We start from the raw sequence: 20,911 nt of genomic DNA, 5'->3' as shown, positions 1-20,911 counted from the left end.
ATAAAACAGGCAAGATCTAGTTTAAACATGTTTGAAAAAGACTCCTGAAATTTCTAGCAGTGTGGCAAAGTACATACATTACTTGAAAATTCTTCTATATAACACTCAGAAATGCTTGGCAAAGTATTAAAATAACTCCTTTTAAGCACATAGTTGACCTTACCCCCCAAAAGTAAGGAAAATCCCTTGGGAGCAAAAATGAGTAGGAAGATAAGAATAAGTGGATCCTGTTGAATTTGAATAAGCATCGACAAGTTTGCAAGAAAAAAAGGAAATCTCCCAAGTCCTCCACCCCATCAGTTAATTTAAATAAACCCATTCTAACTGAGTGTGAGGAGTGAAGCAGAAGTGGCTCTAGGGTCAAATGCCAAAGCTGAAAAATTTTTGCCTGCTGCGGAGTAAAGGGTCTAAGGCTGAAACTTCCCCATTAATTCAGTTCCCTAGAAAGCAGTTGGAGTTGTTAGCACTCCTTGGCCACTAGCAGAAACAGGAAAACACAGGTATTCAGGATTTCCGCAGTTTCACATCAGCCGGTTGTGAATTTATATTATACTCCCACATGGGAGAACCCCACAAATGAGCATGCATTTATTTAGTTTTGGCTGTGCTGGATCTTTGTTGCTGCTTGGGCTTTTCCATAGGTGCGGCGAGGGGGCCCTACTCTCGAGTTGAGATGGGTGGGTTCTAGAGTGTGCAGGCTCCAGTAGTTGCAATTCCCAGTCTTTAGAGCATAGCCTAAATAGTTGTACACACAAGCTTAGTTGCTCCACGGCATGTGGGGTCTTCCTGGATCGAGGATCAAACCCGTGTCCCCTGCATTGGCATGTGGGTTCTTCACTACAGTCACCAGCAAGCCCCAATAATGATCTTTTTTTTTCTTTTAAGTGACTATCAGAAATGATGAGGCACATTTGAAAACTCAAGTTGAAGCTAAAAATATAATTGTTGAAATTTTAAACCCAATGAATAATAGGTTAGCATGTTAGAAAGTGAAGAGGAGAGTTAACAAGAATATCTGAAAATGTGGTTCAGAGTGCCGCACAGAGGACAGGAAATGTATAAACTACAAACGGTCAAAAGACATAAGGGGTAGAATATTTAACATACCTAGAAAGAGAGTGGAGGAGAGAAAAGTATTAGAAGAATGTTGACTGAGAAATTTATGGAACAGAAGTTAAAAGTGCTCTGCATATAAAACAAGGTACATTTTTAGAAAATCACACCTGAACATGTAGAAAAGCTACAAATTCCCAGAAAGAAAGCATGACCTACAAAGAAAAATCATGCTGACAGAGACATCTCAACAGCGATCTAGAAGCCAGAAGATAGTACAGAGAGAAATTAATGTCAACTTAGAACTGTGTACACTACAAAGTAATTTCTTAAGAATGAAAACATTCTTAATCCTTTTTAGGTAAAGAAAAACTGAGTTTTTATCAACAGATCTTTACTTAAGGAATGTCTATAAAGGATACATTTAGAGAAGAAGGAAAATACCTTAGAATAAGGGTAGTGAAAAGTAAAAGGGAGCCAAGAAATTGGCACACATAAGTAAATCTAAACTGTAAGAAGTAAGTAATGTCTAATTTTTAGGACTAAAAATACTCAACCAGAAAATCAGCTGTGCTCCAATAAAATTAAAAACTAAGAAGAAGAAAAAGTAAAAATATAAAACCAAGTAGTAGACAATAACATACTGTAATCAGGAGAGAACCGATCATGTTCTAAGGTCATTGTTTTATTCAGGATAGGGGATGAAATATTGCTAAGTTTGGACTTTATTAAGAATCTGTAGTTACTAGTCTTGGAGTGGAAGATGATGGAAATCAGGAACTAGCAAACCAAAAAAATTGTTTAAATCCAAAAATATCAAGGAAGGGAAAAGAAGCAAAGAGAAGAGGGCAAACACAGCAAAGGAAGAGTCCATGATACGTTAGTAATAACAGACATGAAGTAAGTGTTAGTCCCTCAGTCATGTCTGACTTTTTGTGACCCCATGGACTGTAACCCACCAGGCTCCTCTATCCATGGGATTCTCCAGGCAAGAATACTGCAGTGGGTTGCCATTCCCTTCTCCAGGGGATCTTCCTGACCCAGGGATCGAACCTGGGTCTCCAGCATTGCAGGCAGATTCTTTACTCTCTCAGCCACCAGGGAAGCCCAGTATGAAGTAACCTCAAAAGCAAATTTGTCCAAGGGTGTTAAAAATAATAATATAGAAGAGATAAAGCTTGACCACCAAATATACCATGTAAGATAAACACTTCAAGCTGGCTTTTACATCTAAAGTTAAACCAACATTTAAAAGATAACATAGAAGAAAATGTTTGTGAACTTAGGAAAAAAATCTTTTTAAGGACAAGCAAAACACATAAAGGAAAATAGCAATAAATTGCACTGTATTAGAATTAAGAACTTTTCTTCATCAGAAGACAGCATTAAGAGTAAAAACAAAAAAGAGTGGGAAGAGATATTTATACACATAACTGGCAAGTCTTCAGAGATCAAAATAGTCACTAATAACAAAAGACAGCTGTTAAACTTGTTTGCTTTTCATGAAGAAGCTTCTGAATATATAAAGTAAAAACTGAAAAGCATAGGGCTAATCCACTATTATAGTTAAAAATCACTCAGCCCTGATTGGGCAAGAAGCCAAAAAGAATAAAACTACAGAAGATTTGAACACAAGTAACAGGTTGGATTTGATGGACAGCACATTCTCTTAGCATGCATGAACACACATTCTCCTCAAGCACACATGGGACATCTATAGAAATAAACAAGAACAGAAGAGCTAAAGAGTAAGAAGGTACTGGAAGTGCAGACAAATCAGTGATAGATCTGAAAGCCGGAGCCCGGAAGGTTTGCACTGAGGGGTAATGAAAAGGGGATGGGGTGGATTGGAAGTCAGATGGTTTACCGACATTGTCTCACCCCACTATGTTGATATAAAAGGAAAGTCTGACCCTTAGATAGAAGCAGAACACAAACATTCAAGTACTTTGAAGGCATTTTAAAGTGTTACTTTTATGTACTGGATTGAACCACATAAAACTGCCATTTTTTTGTAGAACAAGAAGGATCGGCTATTGGCATCTTCATATGGCTCAACAAAACACAGTGAGAATCGAGCTTTTCTGTTTTGTTTTTTGTTTGTTTGCTTTTAATTCACCTTCTACAAAAAGACAAGTGTTAGTAGACCAGAATTCAACATCCTATCAAAAACATCTGTGCCAGAGTCTTCCTACATTTATTTAATATCTTACACACTAGAGGATGTCTCAGGCTTTGTTAATGGCACATTCTCAGACAAGAATTAGATGTTGGATTTCAAAGACACCATTTGGCTCCTTGAAGCATCCTTTAAAAAGCCAGTTAGTGTCCTAAAGTATGTGGGTACTGAACATGTGGTCTCATCTGTAGTGAGAGTCATCACCAGGAAATACTTTACTGAGTCTGGGTGCTTTCTATAGCAAATTAGGTATCCTGAGATCAAAATAATTTTCTAAAGGTTTGTTCACCTCTCTGTTCAAAACTCTATGATGCCCTCTGTTTCTGGTTTCTGTTTCACTGTTGAATTATACTTTTTCAGGAAATCTCGTAAACTGACACAGTAGTTCCAGAAATTAACGTTATAGAAAAAAATTAGTTTATTCTCATTGCAAAGTTTAATTTCCACATTATAATTTACCACTTCCTTCTGTAACACAGATCCTCCTTGGCTTAACCAACTTTTACTCTTTGTGATTGGTTGTTGGTCCAGCAGCCAACAAAGGCCCACCCTGATGTGATCTTTAGCCCCTTGTATGCCCAGAGACAATTGCTACGTAGCTATCTTCTCCAGAATCTGTGTCATTGAATAATATGAAACTGACAAGTAACTTAGACTTGTTCTGTGTGGATACTTCTCCCATTCCTCAGATGAAAGTTACTTTTATGCACTAAATGGACTCAATATGTCAGCAGGTTTGGAAAATTCAGCAGTGGCCACAGGACTGGAAAAAGTCATTCCAGTCCCAAAGAAAGGCAATGCCAAAGAATGCTCAAACTGCCACACAATTGCACTCATCTCACATGCTAGTAAAGTAATGCTCAAAATTCTCAGAGCCAGGCCTCAGCAAGACATGAACCGTGAACTTCCAGATATTCAAGCTGGTTTTAGAAAAGGCAGAGGAACCAGAGATCAAATTGCCAACATCTGCTGGATCATCATAAAAGCAAGAGAGTTCCAGAAAAACATCTGTTTCTGCTTTATTGACTATGCCAAAGCCTTTGACTGTGTGGATCACAATAAATTGTGGAAACTTCTGAAAGAGATGGGGAATACCAGACCACCTGACCTCCCTCTTGAGAAACCTGTATGCAGGTCAGGAAGCAACAGTTAGAACTGGACATGGGAAAACAGACTGGTTCCAAATAGGAAAAGGAGTATATCAGGCTGTATATTGTCATCCTGCTTATTTAACTTATATGCAGAGTACATCATGGGAAATGCCGGCCTAGATGAAGCATAAACTAGAATCAAGAATGCTGGGAGAAATATCAATAACCTCAGATATTCAGATGACACCACCCTTAAGGCAGAAAATGAAGAACTAAAGAGCCTCTTGATGAAAGTGAAAGAGGAGAGTGAAAAAGTTGGCCTAAAGCTCAACATTCAGAAAACTAAGATCATAGCATCCGGTCCCATCACTTCATGGCAAATAGATGGGGAAACAATGGCAGCAATGACAGACTTTATTTTTCTGGGCTCCAAAATCACTGCAGATGGTGATTGCAGCCATGAAATTAAAAGACACTACTCCTTGGAAGGAAAATTATCACCAGCCTAGACAGCATATTAAAAAGCAGAGACATTACTTTGCCAACAAAGGTCCGTCTAGTCAAGGCTGTGGGTTTTCCAATGGTCATGTTTGGATGTGAGAGTTGGACTATAAAGAAAGCTGAGCGCCTAAGAATTGATGCTTTTGAACTGTGGTGTTGGAGAAAACTCTTGAGAGTCCCTTGGACTGCAAGGAGATCCAACCAGTCCATCCTAAAGGAGATTAGTCCTGGGTGTTCAATGGAAGGACTAATGTTGAAGCTGAAACTCCAATACTTTGGCCACCTGATGTGAAGTGCTGACTCATTTGAAAAGACCCTGATGCAAGGAAGGATTGAGGGCAGGAGGAGAAGGGGACGACAGAGGATGAGATGGTTGAATGGCATCACCGACACAATGGACATGAGTTTTAGTAAACTCCTGCAGTTGGTGATGGACAGGGAGGCCTGGCATGCTGCGATTCATGGGGTTGCAAAGAATTGGACACAACTGAGTGACTGAACTGAACTGAATTATACCATAATTGGCTAAAAGCAGTGTGATGGGGTGATGGGAACAAGGTGGCAAAAAGGTAGTGTTCATGGAAGTTTTAAAGGCTAAAGGCTCCCTGACGTTTCTTTCTGTCTTGTGACAACCAAGCTGCTGCTGTAACTGCCAGGGGTCAGGTAAAGCTTACTTATGCCAGCAGGGACCTTTTGGAAAACCGTTCTACCTCAGCATTTTCAAGTCTCACTCTAATTTGTTGTTGAGTTCTAAACTTTACTGAGCACTGTTGATTATTTTTGAAGGGAAATACAGATAATACTTGTAGTTTGTTGCAGTTTGGGAAGTCTTAAATTTTCTTGGGGAATAGAGGTATCAGTACTTTCTTTTTAACCACCAGAGTAGGAACAGATTAAGTTCTGGAATAAATTTTTTAAGGTCATTTTTACTGGGATCTAGGTTTAGCTAGAAGTTTTTTTAAAAAATCAATCATATTAGGTAGGTAGGTTTGTTTTTTACTTAATTCACAGCCATACCCTGTAATATTTCAGAATCCAGGGCTGAGTGGGTCTAAATTTGTTTCACTTCCTTAGAAGCAGTTTCTTTAATCTTATTTGTTCCACAGGCTTTTTAAGGACATTTTCAAAGAAACGCTTGCCCAAAGATTTAATTAGCATTAGTACCGTTCATTGAGGACTTCCCAGGGGTCTCATGGTAAAGAATTTACCTGCCAGTGCAGAATCAGACATGACTGAGCGTGTACACACACACGTACACACACACACTGCAGAATCGGACATGACTGAGCACACACACCCACACACACCCACACACACACCCCACCCCCGAGAAATGGTAGTGTTTCCCTTTGAAGACTTCATGTGTATCCTCTTACTCATAGTGAATCCTAGTTAGGAATTGTAAGTAGATGTGCTTACCTCTTCAGTCAAATCTCTCACTTTGTAAACATGTTATTTCATTTTTTCCCCTCTCTGTGCATTCTCAGTTGCTCAGTCATGCCTGACTCTTTGCGACCCCATTGACAGTAGCCCACCAGCTGCCTCTGTCCGTGAAATTTTGCAGGCAAAAATACTGGAATGGGTTGTCATTTCCTCTTCCAGAAGATTTTCCCAAGTCTCCTGTGTCTCCCGCATGGGCAGGCGGATTCTTTACCAGTGAGCTACCTGGGCAGCCTTGGCAAATAACAGGCACTCAGATACTTGTTGTAAAACGAATGCTCTGTTTCCTGTATGTAGAATAGAGATGTTCAGGAGTTAGGGACGTTCCAGTGTCACATAAATAGTCTAAAGCAAAGCTGCACATAGACCCCCCAGTTAACTGTAGATGCAGTGACCATAGTAATGGTTACCAGAAACGAGGTAGGGGTGGGGAGGGCAAAATGAAAAAAGGGAATCAACTGTTTGATGACTGGTGGAAACTAAATTGGTAGTGAGCATGCTATAGGGTATACAGAAAGTAGAAATACAGTGGACATGTGAAACTTAAATTATAAACCAGTGTACCTCAATAACAAATTAGAAAAGAACAATTATGTGTATCTTTGTATACTACATCATGCACACACATGCACACACATACCACCAGTTAAAACCTTCCTTTCACTAGCCTGCCATTCTGTCCATTTAGTTAAAATATCCTGTATTTGGTCACACTTGGAGAACCCCATAGCGTATAGGTATGTTATCAGCTGTTTTGTTATTGAGGGTCTCCAGCTACTGCTAATGTTTTTTTTCCAGAGCTTCATGTTGTCAGCCCAGTATTTTTGGAAAATTACTTTCAAAGAGTGTTGTTTTTATGGTACTAGAACTTACAATAAGGTCATATGTTAACTCTGAGTATATTTGATTTTATTGAGTTTATTTGAGTATATCGAGTTTGATACAGGTTTGATCCGTGGGATGGGAAGATCCCCTGGAGAAGAGCATGGTAATCCACTGCAGTATTCTTACCTGGAAAATCCCATGGACAGAGGAGGCTGACGGGTTACGGTCCATAGGGTTGCACAGAGTCGGACACGCCTGAAGAGACTTGGCACACGTACCTCTGTTCATGTTGTCGGTGAAAAAGAAGATCCTGTGCTGTGTAAACAACGGGATGATGGAGAAATAATAGTTCGAGATTGGAGTGATTATTAATAACCTAACCCAGGTCCCAGCAAATTTAAACAGAGCACATCAGTACCATCCCCACATTGTTAGAAGCTTTCTCCTTGGTATTAGCGACCTGTAGCAAATGTCCCTTCTCTTCTAGAATGTCAAGTGCATTTGGCCTGTTTCTTTTGTAAGAATTTAGCTCAGAAACCACACCAGTTTCGGCTGTGAGAAATGGTGAGATACCTGTAGTCATTTTCTACAGCAAGCTTTTGAATGAAGACTTTAGGGCCGTTCAAAAATAACTATTGGTATGTTGCACACACTAGTTTTTTGTTGTTGCACACTTTGTTATTTGCATATATGGCAACAAATCTGCCAAAATTTACTGTAAACTCTATTCTTCAGGTGTTCTTGTGCTTCTTTTTTTTTTAATTTTTAAATGACAAATGCATGGTTAAGCTACAGAAACTTACAGAGAAGACTTTTTCAGTTGTCAACATGTGCCAGAATTGTATTTGTGTTTTTGAAAGGAGGGCAGAACACCAGAGATATTATAAAAAAATAGAGGACCCACAAAGCAAACCAAATCAGTTTTGGTGACCTTTTGCATATAGACATGTATTTAAGTGGTAAGAGACGATTTAGACGAGTAACAGCAAGTTATTTAAGCATGAACATTACTTTGAAATGACCTTATAAATCCAGCTCTTGAGAATTTTTCCTGTATACATCCTCCAGCAAAAGAATATACCAGGTGGATGCAGTGTGGGTTCCATTAATAATTCACATCTGCAGAGAACCACTGTCAATTACATCATCTTTGAATGACAGTGTTATAATGCCTATGTATTAAACTAGGGAATTTTAACCGTTTTATTGTCCTGTCAAGTAGACCAGCAGAGTGAAAGCTAGGATATGAAATGATATGTTTTATTATAAAACATTGATTAGTAAACTAGACAGTATTAAGATAAAATTTGGAGAAGATTGGGACTTTTTAAAAATCGACATTAGATTTGTTTTTAATAGACTATTTTCTAATATACTTTACTTTTTAGAGTAGTTTTAAGTTTGCAGAAAAATCCAGTAGAAGGTACAGAGTTCCCATGTACCTCCTTATCCTCAGCAGTTTGCTCTGTTGCTAACGTCTTCATTGCTGTGCTGTGTTAAAGTTGATTAGCCAACACTGATACTTTATTACTAACTGAAATACACTCTGTGTTGTATGTTCTCTGGGTTTTGACAGATGTGTGAGGTCATGTATTGATCATTAGACTATCATACAGAATAGGTTCACTGCCCTAAACATCCTCTGGCTCTGCCTGTTCCTCATCCCTTCCTCCTCTTCAAACTCTTGGCAACTGCTGTTCTTTTTACTGTTTCTCTAGTTTTGTCTTTGAAATTTGGAATCATAGAGTATGTAGCCTTTTCAGAGTGGCTTCTTTCACTTAATAATAATGCATTTAAGGTCCCTTTGTGCCTTTTTGTGGTTTGATAGCTTATTTACTTTTTAGCAATGATTTAATATCCCATTTTCTGGATATACCACAGTTGGTTTTTCCATGCACTATTGAAGGGCATCACGATTGCTTCCAAGTGTTGGCAGTTTTGAATAAACTTGCTGTGAACACTCATGAGCAGGTTTTTGTGTAGATAAAAGTTTCCAACTCATTTGGGTAAATACTAAACAGCTCAGTTGCTGGATAGTATGGTGAGACTATGTTTAGTTTTGTAAGAAACTACCAAACTGTCATCCACAGTGGCTGTACCGTTTTGCATTCTCATCAGCAATGAATTGAGAGTTCTGTTGCTCCACATCCTTGCCAGCAATCAGTCCGTGTTCAGTGTTTGTTTTTTAGCCATTCTGATAGGTGTGCAGTAGTATCTCACTGTTGTTTTAATTTGCATTTCCCTGATATCATACAGAGTTAAGCATCTTTTCATAGGCTTATTCGCCATCTGTGTATCTTCTTTGGTGAGGTGTCTGTTCAACTCTTTTGCCAGATTTTTAATTGGGTTGTTACTGTAGGGTTTTAAGAGTTCTTTGTATATTTTGGATACTGTTCTCTTCTCAGATACATGTTTTGCAAAGATTTGTCTTCCAGTCTGGCTGATCTTTTTCATTCTATTAAGCAAATTATATTCTCTTTATGACTGCAGTTCCTATCAGCCATGGAGATTGAAACAACTAGTAACATTAAAAGAAGGGGGAAACACTATTCCTAAGTTGCTTGAATAGTCTTCAAGCCAGTTACAATTATTTGGCTGACCTATTAATAAAACAAGTATAGTGCTTGAACCTAAAATTCTTTTTATTTAGTCGTTGTTAAACATAGTAGCGAAGCTTGGTGATTAGGGGCGTCAGATAATTGATGATTGTGTGTCTGATGACTTTCTTTGCTCTCTTATATGGATTTAGTGGCACTTGTAATATTTTGATATGATACTGCATAAAATATCCCCAGTACTCTTTAAGTTTGGATCTTATACCATATTGATATTAAGAACATAAAATTAAAAAAAATAAATGCACACTGGCCCAACAGTCTCTATCTATAGTGTAGCTTAAATAATAAAGAACTCAAAAACATACATTTCTTGGAAACCAGGGCTAAATGAAATGTGAAAGGCTCTCCCATTTTGGCTCCTTTAGCACTTAACCAATAAGCTATTACTTTCTGACCTTTAGAAGTCATTTGTTTGACCATAACTGCTATGTGGTATGTGTATATATATAGATAAACACACACACACACACACACACACATATGTGCTCAGTCACCTCAGTCCTGGCTGACTCTTTGCGACCCCGTGGACTGTAGCCTGCCAGGCTCCTCTGTCCATGGGATTTTCCTGGCAAGAATACTGGAGTAGGTTGCCCTGCCCTTCTGTAGGGGATCTTCCCCATCTAGGGATCAAACCTGTGTCTCCTGCATTGGAGGTAAATTCTTTACTGCTGAGCCACTGGGGAAGCCATATTTATACACACATACACATATTGAATTTATAGGGAAAAATATACTATCAGTAGACAGTACCATTCCAGTGTAAGAGTTATGGTTTAACATTCTTAACATGAGTATTGAACTTACAGGATTTTCCCCCTACATAGACCTGCTTTTAAAAATGAAGTTTTAGGGAAATGATAATTAGCAAAAAACTATTTACATGTATGATTGTTTCAAACTGCAAACTTGGGTTCCCACATGGCTGGGTGTTGGCTTACTTTCCTAAGGTGATCAGCTAGGCCTTCAAAATCTACTCTGTTACTCAGCCATTTTTATAGCAGAATACTTTGTTTGGTGTTTTAATACTGTCAGCATGGCAGAATCAAGTTCCATAAAAGGCATTTGAGAAACAAGCAACCTTTTTTGTAAAGGAAGTGAATGTGGCAAAAACCAAGTGTATTCTCCTTTTTCTTAGTAGAACTCCATTTATAAATCATAAAGTTCAAAATTTTTATGCCTAGAGCCTATTACCATTTTTAAATGCTGTCAGTAACCACACTGTGCAGTATTCATTTCAGAGTTATCTTTTATGTTGCACAATAGCTTTTGTGTTTGGAATGTTAGTTTAAAATGATGTCACAGCTCTATAGAAAAATTTTCCAGAGTTTAATGGAGAGTGGTTACTTTGTCAGTTGAGGTCATTTCTGTGAACTTCAACATGGATTTAGGTGAAATCGTAACATGAGAACCCTGTCCTAGATGGCAGCAGCCTTCTTGGTGATGACTTTGTCTGCGTGACTTGGCCCCTAAGCCTCTTAGCTTGACTAAGGCCTCCTTGCTCTCCAAGGCCAACTCTCAGCTGTCATCCCAGGACCTCCCTTCACCATCCTCCCTGAATTCCCTTGATATCACTCTCTGTGTTAGAAGAGTTCCCATCTGCTGCACTCCATGCTTAATGTTTTTTATGGTGTGGTGTGATGCACATTCTTTTAATAGTAAATAGCATAGGTGATAAATTCTTGTGGCCTTAGGTGCCAGAAATAGCTTTGTTCTGCCCTCCCACTTGATTGCTTGTGTACCTGGGTAAACATTCTGTGCTGATCATTGTCCTTCAGAGTCTTGCAGGGACTCCTTGTCTTGTTGGCAAGTGTTGCTTCTGTGCTGCCCAGAGCCATCTGATTGCTGATCATTTATGTGTTTACCTGACTTGGATTTTGTTGGTGTTTTGCATTCTCATCGACCATCTCCTTGCCTCCTGGGCAGCTCACAGAGTCTTCTTCCTCTCAGGCTTCTCAGGTTTCATAGCGGTATGCCTTGGGTATGGCCTGATCTTCACTTAGGCTGGACTTCGGTAGAGCTTTCCTTCTGACATCTGATGTTCTTCAGCTCGAGGAGGTTTTCTTGGATTATTTTGTTGATGTTTCCTCTCCTCTGTTCTCTGTGCCCTCTAGAACTCTTGTTAATTAGATGCTGGACCTCTGGAATCAGGCCTCTGATTTTATCTTTGCTCTCTTATTTTCCATCTTTTGCTCTACTTTTTGAGAGGCTTTAACTTGATTTTCCAACCCTCTTATGGAATATTTTGTCTCTGCCATCATATTTTTAATCCTAAGATCTGTTTTTATATTCTTTGAATATTTCTTTTTTAGAGCACCCTGTTCTTACTCCCAGTTGCAAAATATTTTCTTATCTCTTTGTCGAGCTTAGTAATACTTTTATCTTTATGTTTTTTCTTTTTTCAAGTTTCCTTTTCCTGCACAGTTTTCTGTTTGTTACAGGATTTTTTTGTGTGTATTTGTTTTGTTTGCTGTTGTTACAAGAGAAACCGAGGCATGTTAAAATTTTTCAAGAGTATATTTGAGCAGAGCATCCAGTCTGGCATATAGAAAGGAGCTCCAAGTCTTGTACAAAATAAAAAGACTTTAGGTGAGAAGGGAGTCATACTAAGCAAAAAACCAAATTAGTTGTTGCAAAGTTGCTTTCCTTTAGGGGAGGGCAGGGGTCTATCCAGCAGATTACCTAACTAGTGCTAATCAGGCAGATCTTGACTGACTGGTTTAAGATTCCATTTTGGGGAGAGCCGAAACTATAATTAAGTCTTAGTTTTTTATCCAACCATAAGCAGCTTCACTTGAGGCCTATTTTGTATTTTAACACTGTCTTCCATGTTAAAGTGCTTCCCTGGTGGCTCAGACTGGGAAGAATCTGCCTGCGATGTGGGAGACCCCAGTTAGATCGCTGGATTGGGAAGATCCCCTGGAGAAGGGAAAGGTTGCCCACTCCAGGATTCCTGCCTGGACAATTCCATGGACCGAGGAGCCTGGCAGGCTACATACAGTCCATGGGGTCGCAGAGTCAGACACAGCTGAGCAACTATCACTGTGCACACTTCCATGTGAAAAGCTTTCTTCAGATTTGTGGTAATCCTTATTTCCTCATAATCAAGATTGAAAGACTACCAAGCTGATTAGAAATGCAAAGTATGGGTGTGAGGCTTGTCTGCTTGAGGCATCACAGTGGGGTAATCCAGTTATGCCATTTGTTGGGTAACCTCTCTATCACTGTATCTTTAGGTATTTCCTTTGTGACTAATGGAATTCTGAGGGGAAGATTTTCCAAACTCCCGTCAAGGGAGTCCAGTCTGGACAGTGGCATTTCTGGGTACAAGGAGCCCGGTACGGGGGCATTCGATGTGTATGTGGCTACTTAATCGACTATCTGGCGCCCACATCCTCAAAGGTGCTTTTGACTGGCTTGGTGTCCCTAGTCCCGAGGCACTGAATAAAGATACCTGGAAGTCTCACTTCTCAAAGATACGTTTACCCTGTTCTTTCTTTGGCCACCGCACTTCACCTTAACATCTGAGCAGGGAGTGTAAAACAGCTTGGTTTCCAGTTCTTTTCACCACTTGCAAGATATTTGGCCTTCTTGTGTCAGTTAAGTCAGTTACTGCTAATTTTTCTGTATTCCGAAATTTTGTCCTGTCTTGTATCATATTTCTTGTGAAATTATGTTTTGTTTTGTTTTTTTTAATCCCTTCAGTGTTGTTTTTGTTGGGTTTGGGAAAGGAACAAGATTAAATATGGGATCACTCTGCCATTTTAAGCCAAACCCCCAGGAGGCTTTTTAAGAGTTAGACAGTCATTTATTTTTATTTACTTGGCTGCATCTGGTCTTAATTGTGACATGCGAGATCTTTCGTTGTTTCATGGGGAATCCTTCATTGAGGTGCACGGACTTTCTAGTGCGGTGTGCAAGCTTATTTGCTCTGTGACCTGTGGGATCGTAGTTCCCAGACAAGGGATCAAACCCACACCCGCTGTGTTGCAAGGCCGATTCTTAACCACTGGACCACCAGGGAAGTCCCGACATCCACTTACGGATGACATTTTTATGAAACTTCTACTGTGTGCTGGACACTGAGGTACGCTTTTGTCCTTTTCATCCACTATGCACATTAGTACTGACTTACTAAAATCACAATAAATAAATAATCGGTATAAATGCCCATGTAAACAAACATTTGAGTTGATTGTACTAGAATTTGAGTGTTATACAGTTATGTAAATTAATAAATACCTCTCTTTGAACAAATGCCTGTAACAATGGCAATATAATTCTATATCTGTGGGGAAATATGTACTGAATACTACCCAGTCTGGAAATGGGTGGAAATACAATTGGTCCTCATTATTTATGGTAGTTTGTTCTGTAAACTCGCTGAGAACACTGAATTAACAAATTGTGAACCGTTTCTCTTGCAGGACATACAGGGTTAAGTTCCTGCCAACCTCTGGTCACATTTTCCTCAACCAACCTTTGTTTTATTTGTATTTCTACTTAGAGACACCTTTCTAAAACACCTTTATCTAACATTTTTTCGCACAACCTTCTTGAGCTTAGGAATACTAGGTAACACTTCAGCACTATGCATGGGGCCATTTTAAACAGCATAATTGGCAACAAAAAGCCCCAAATTGCAAAAAACATGACATTAAGTAAACTACAGGAAAGACACTTTTTAAGTTATGAGAACTAAAGCAAAAACATTACTTTGTTTGACCTCAGCTGAGAAACATGTCAGGCCACTCAAAATTTTCACCATTCTGTTCATGTCCACAAATGACACAGTTGCTGATAGTTTTGACTTGGGGATTACAAATACGTTTAGCAAGTAGATAAATTTGCAAATATGGGACCCGCGAACAGTGAGGAGCAGTTATACAGTACTGGCCAAAAAGTTCATTCAGATTTTTCCGTAAGAAAACTGGAACAAACTTTTTGGCCAGCCCAATGTACCCTGTACCGTAGCCCTGCAAGGCAAGGAAGGCATCTAGAACCCCTCTAGGGCTTCCCTGGTGGTTCAGTGGTAAAGAATCTGCCTGTCAATGCAGGAGGCACAGGTTCGATTCCTGGTCCAGGGAGATTCCACATGCTGGCAATGTGGAATCACTTAGCCTGTGGGCCACGACCACTGCTAGAATGCAGGAGCCACAACTGCTGAAACCCACGTGCCCTAGGGCCTGTGCTCAGCAGCAAAAGAAGCCACCACAGTGAGAAACCCACATGCTGAAACTAGAGAAAACCTGCGCAGCAGCAAAGACCCATCACAGCTGAAAATGGATTAATATAATTAAATTTGTATGTATATATATGTATACACACACAAATGAGGAGGGCATGGCAGCCCACTCCATTATTGTCGCCTGAGGAATTCCATGGACAGAGGAGCCTGGTGGGCTACAGTCCATGGGATCACAAAGAGTCAGACACAACTAGGCACACAGCACATATATATATATATATATATAATATATAAGAATGTACATGTATTACTACATGTACAATAATTAAGAATGTACATGTATTACTACATTAACTTTTACAGCATTGTTAGATAAATATTTCTACTTAAAAGAAATGAAAACTAGTTTGAAAGATTTGAGTAATTTATTCACACTCCCACAGCTTATAAACAGGGGAGTGGGGATTTGCCTGATATCTGAGGTCTTAACTCAGGTTATACTGAACCTTCACTCAAAAAGGATCCTTGTTCCTGCTGCTAGGTCACTGGTGTTTGTGTTAGAGAGATGTGTGGAAGTGTTAACCTGATTTATTTTTTTGTTAAATTCCCTGTTTTAAAAAGTTTGGCCAGTTGTTTTCAGGATCTTTTAAATTTTAATATTTGCTACCTTTTAAATCTGATTTACTTACATAATTAGAAGAAGCATGGAATTTAGAACTGGCAGTATCTTTGTCAGATTATACACATGAGGAAGCTGAAGCTCCAGGAAATAAACTTGTCCAAAGTCACACTGTTATTTACTAAGTGAAGTGAAAATCTCTCAGTCGTGTCCAACTCTTTGCAACCCCATGGACTATACAGTCCATGGAATTCTCCAGGCCAGAATACTGGAGTGGGTAGCCTTTCCCTTCTTCAGGGGATCTTCCCTACCCAGGGATCAAACCCAGATCTCCCACATTGCAGGCGGATTCTTTACCAGCTGAGCCACAAGGGAAGCCCAAGAATACTGGAATGGGTAGCCTGTCCCTTCTCCAGCGGATCATCCCGACCCAGGAATTGAACCAGGGTCTCCTGCATTGCAGGCAGATTCTTTACCAACTGAGCTATGAGGGAACCCCTCCAAATTGCAAGTTGGCAAGGAGTTAGTACCCCCAAATTAAGTCAGAGTCTCTTATAATACCGTATGCTCATTACTTTTTAACTTTGACATCTGGAAGTGGAATTGCATTACAGCAGGTGGAAGAAACTCCGTCAGGGGCCAGGACTTAGGACCTGCAGTCAGCTAGCGAGAGCCTGCCCCGAGGGAAGCACTGTGCTCTTACTGTCATTTGACTAGTGACACTTGAAAACGCAGGTCCCAGGTAATCAGATCTGCTAGTTTTTTATGGGAAACTAGAAAACCAGATACTATCATGAAACGTTGGCAGCCATATTGAACAGTGTAAGGTGAACAGCCAAAATGTGCATGGGCCAGTGTGAGGCTACCAGTTTGAAATCCGTACTTCAGAGGATTCCGCTTACACTGCAGCTTTCGTTCCTCTGCACTCTTAATGACTGTGAGAAGGAACCAGAACTGGTTTCTAGTGACATGTTAAATAAAAGCTCTTGAGTTAAATGTGTAAGTCAATAAGCCAGGCACAGTTAGTCTGGCTGTTTACCTCATGAAATGATTTGTTTACACGTGTTCTAGCTGTGTGTCACCCACAGTGCAAACATCATATGTGTTTATTACAAGTGAGGATTGATTCATATTTTGAAGCTAAGTGTAGAATTTTGCAGTCTCATATGTTAGGAGACATGCTGTCCTTATCTAATGCACGCAAGGCCCTGGCAGCGCGTTATCGCCTACTGAAAGTACGTATTTTATCTTGCTTTATGGCAGTAGACATTACACAGCAACTGCAACCAAAAAGCTTTACTTACTCTCTTAGTCCTCTCAGAAAAAGAATGTCCCTCATGCATCCAAAAATCTTACTTTATTTATTTCCTGAACAAATAATGAGAGTTACAGTTCTAAAAGCAGAAACTGGTATAAAACTAAAGCATTCTAGATCTAATGTGGTTGTCAGTCACAGATGGACTTCTGTTTCATTAGTATAAGAAAGAAAGATGAGGGTAAATATGTGAAGAATTTGGGGAGGACTGTGTTTCATTTTAAAAACTTCTTACTGAAGTATGACGTGTACAGAAAAATTCACAGATTATAAATGTACACTTCAATGGATTTTCTCAAAATGAGTATGCCTCTGTAACGTGTACCCACGTTAAGGAATGAAACATTTATCCATACTACTATTGATGGACATTTGGCTTTCACATTTGGAAACTACTACATTTAGTGCTGGCATGAACATTCCTATTCAAGTGTTTTGGTGAACTAAGCATGTATCTCTGTTGGGTATATATATAGGAGTAGAGTACCTGGGTCATGTGATATTCAAACCGTCAGCATTTATTATGGGTAAGAACAAAATAAAAGTATTGACAGCAATAAGCACTGACATACTTTTTCAAATTTCAGCTTTTAGAATGTATTGCCTATTGCTTTCTTGATTTTATAAATTTGTTTTATGAATTCTGATTGGAAGCAGGATCAGCTATTAATCAATAGTAATATGTTCCTATTGAGAGGAGTTAGTTTATAAAAGATTACCTGTACAATTGTTGGGGGGGTTTTCCCTGCTTATAAGCAATATCTACTTGTGGTCAAAAATGTAAAACTTAGGGAAATACAGAAAAGGAATTATGAGTCTCGCATAATCTCGTCTCCTAAAGATAATTGTCAGTATGTTTTCATACAGCTTTTCCTTTATGAGTTTGCTAACACGTGTCACAGATGATATATTCTGCACACACTCTTTTTTAGACTCTTTTTCTCTGTAGGTCATTACAGTGTCTTGAGTGCCTTGCCCTGTGCTATGGTAGATTCTGCTGTGTGTGTGTGTGCTCATGCAGTCGTGTTCAGCTCTTTGCAACCCCACGAACTGTAGCCCACCAGGTTCCTCTGTCTGTGGAATTTTCCAGGCAAGAATTCTGGGATGGGTTGCCATTTCCTCCTTCAGGGAATCTTCTTGACCCAGGGATTGAACCCATGTCTCTTGCGTCTCCTGCATTGGCAGATGGATTCTTACCACTGCACCACCTGGGAAGCTCAGGTTCTCATTAGTTATCCCCTTCTTCCAGTTTATCCACCTCCTGCTTTCCAATCTCATAACCAGAAGTTTTTTATATCTGTGACTCTATTTTTGTTATGTAAATAAGTTCACTTGTATCATTTTGTTTTAGATTCCACTTATAAGTCAAATCAGGCAAATTTTGTCTTTCTCTGCCACTTGCTTTTTTGTTATTACTGGATTTTAGGAGTTTTTAAAAACATTATCTATGATGATTGAATATTCATTATTGAATATTCATTATTGACAATAGGAATGCCTTATCAAATAGATAAAAATAAAATGTAATTAGTATATCAAATCAATTTTATTAGCCTTACACTTTATAAATCATTTCTTTTCTGGCAGGTTAAGTATGCATCTTTTGATTTACCTAACAGTTTTTTCCTAATACACAGAAAACTTCCAACTAAGGAAGATCTAAATTAATGGAGTTTATGAACAGGTTGAAAGTGCTTTGATTTTTGTCAAATTTCAGACATCGTGATCATGAAAATTCAGCTACCAAATTGGTAATTCTGACTGTATACCCTTCATGAGCGCTCCTCTGGATCGAGGGTGTACATCACACTTTGTACTAGAGTGGTTCTTCTGATCATTTCAGCTGGTTTGGGTGGCAGTCAGATCAAGGATGTGCTTTCCAGAGAAGCTAGTCGTCCGAGGCTTGTGGTTGTTTTCTAGTCGTTACTCGGCAATATTAGGAATGTCATCAAATCCTTCCTAAAAACAAGTATCCTGGTCTCTGATTAGAAATCTCCAAGTGGATTTTTTTTTCCCAAGCAGTGAGACTAATTTAAAAATATATACTGTCAGGCTTTTTTTTTTAAAAAAGCAGAATGTGACAAAATAAGTTCCAGGATATGCTTTTTGGAGTTAGTATAACATCTATTGCAGAAACAGAAATCTTCGTTTTCCCAAAAGGTACAGGCAGCTCCTCAGATAAATCATTAATTTGGGAGGCCTGAAGTCTCAACTGATTGTACCTTATATTGAAATGAAAATAATTGAGCTGTGTTTTTCTCTATCCTGGTTAAAAACTGTGTAAAATAACATTATTGCTAAATAATAGGATACATTCTTTTAATACTTTTTAATACCTTCATTGTAACTGAATTGTTGGTGGAATCCAAGTGCTGTAGGTTTGGAGGTTTGATTGTCTTGAGTGTCTTGTACTAAAGTAGTGCTTTTCTAGTTGAAGATTGCTTTCCAGTTTTGTGAAGATTTCACCCAAACATGCTTTCATATTCCAGTGGGACCAGATGGAGGTTTCTCTGAGAATTATCAGTTTGGCAGCCTCAGGAATAGAAAATAGACTTGTTTCTCTGGAGTCTCTTCTGTGACTGAACCGGCATCGTGTAATAGATGTCCTTAATAAGAATTGGTTGAATGGGAGAAGGAACTGCGCCAGGGGGTGAGATGCAGTGGTGCTAAATGTAAAATAACTAGTTTCAATGGCTCATCAAACAATTGTAGGATAAATGGTTTTATTCTGGATCCCCCAGAGAGGTGATTCAAAATGATCTGACTATTAGATTTGCTTGCAAAACATTAGGATCCCATAAATGTAAATGTTTGCTTCCCCTTTCCTTCACTGGGCAACCCAAATAAAATGACTATTCACCCTGTGGTTTTTAGATGTTTCCACTAATTGTTTGGGAAAACAAGATTGTTTCCCATTTGTTCTTTTGGAAACAAAGAAATAAAGCTTTTGTTCTCCTAAATGTTTGTGTAAATGGTCAAATTACTCTTTGGGTTTTTTATGGTCTTGTTTCCTGAGCTGAGAGCTCATTACCAGACTCACCCTGTGGTGTGTTTTTATCTACTACATTAAAACAAATCAAAACAAAGCAACAACCAAAAAGCCCACCATAACCTGCATTTCGGTATTTAGCAGTGAAGAACTTAACTACCAGTGACAGATGCTTAGCCATCGTCATGTGAACGACTTTGTTGTAATAAATGTAAATAAGAGTGGCACCAGGGTGGGGGTTGCTCCTGGAACTGACTGATCAGACTTCAGGGAAAGTAAGTGATGATACCTTAAGCAGCCTGACCGTTTAGGGAGTTCTGTTCAGGATGCTTGTGGTGAGTGGTCGTTATGGAGGCTATGAGGCTGCTGTTGCTTACTGAAACCTCATACCACCCTTTGATGTCTTCTGTGTTAATTATTTTTTAAATAATTTGTTCCCCCTTTAGTTAATCATTTCACAGGAAGGGTAGGGGGTGGAGGTGGAACCCAGTCTGCTGGGTTGAAACAAAAACCTCCTGAAGGAGATTTAATCTCTTGCTTAGGAATGTGGGGATTTATAATTAAACTGATTCATTGGGAGTTTGGCCAGTAGTGGCAGACATAACACTGACTTGCACATATGTCTTATGGAGTATATGTAATTAATTGGCCTTATCCTCTATTCCTTGTGTTTGTTTATAAGCTATATGAAAAAATCAGATTTTACTCAACAGAACTTTCATCACTTGAGATCTGGCTTTGTGAATACAGTTTTCTCTGTGCTTTCAAATTGAGGAAGGTATTAAGTGGGACCCCTGCAAATCAGAGAGGAACAGATTAAACAGAGTCCCAAGATGTTTTGAAGAGTGGTTTGTTTATTTTGTTCTGCAGTGAAGGTGGTTGTTTTTATTCTTTGGAGGGCTTTTTGAAGTGAGACTGACAATCCGAGTGTCAGCATCTGTCTTTCTTGTTTCCTTTAGGTTAATGTTTGAAATTTATTAATTAGATTGAGTAAAATAGGTATCCTGCCCCTAGGGCTTTCCTTCTTAGTAGAAAAGATGTGATTTTAAAAGTCCCAGCTTAGTGAAGTAAAGTGATAATGAAAAGCCTTGGGCAG

General features: G+C 39.0%; 1 protein-coding gene across 2 annotated transcripts in view; it reads left to right on the top strand.

Moving 5' to 3' along the window:
* Positions 1-20,911, top strand: part of XPO7 (exportin 7) — an 89,932-nt gene that overhangs the window by 32,893 nt on the left and 36,128 nt on the right. The gene's annotated exons all lie outside the window — the stretch shown is intronic.

Source organism: Ovis canadensis, chromosome 2 (genome assembly GCF_042477335.2).
Source record: "Ovis canadensis isolate MfBH-ARS-UI-01 breed Bighorn chromosome 2, ARS-UI_OviCan_v2, whole genome shotgun sequence".
Lineage (NCBI taxonomy): Eukaryota > Metazoa > Chordata > Mammalia > Artiodactyla > Bovidae > Ovis > Ovis canadensis.
The sequence above is the reverse complement of the archived record's forward strand: the minus strand, read 5'-3'. Positions and strand labels throughout refer to the sequence as shown.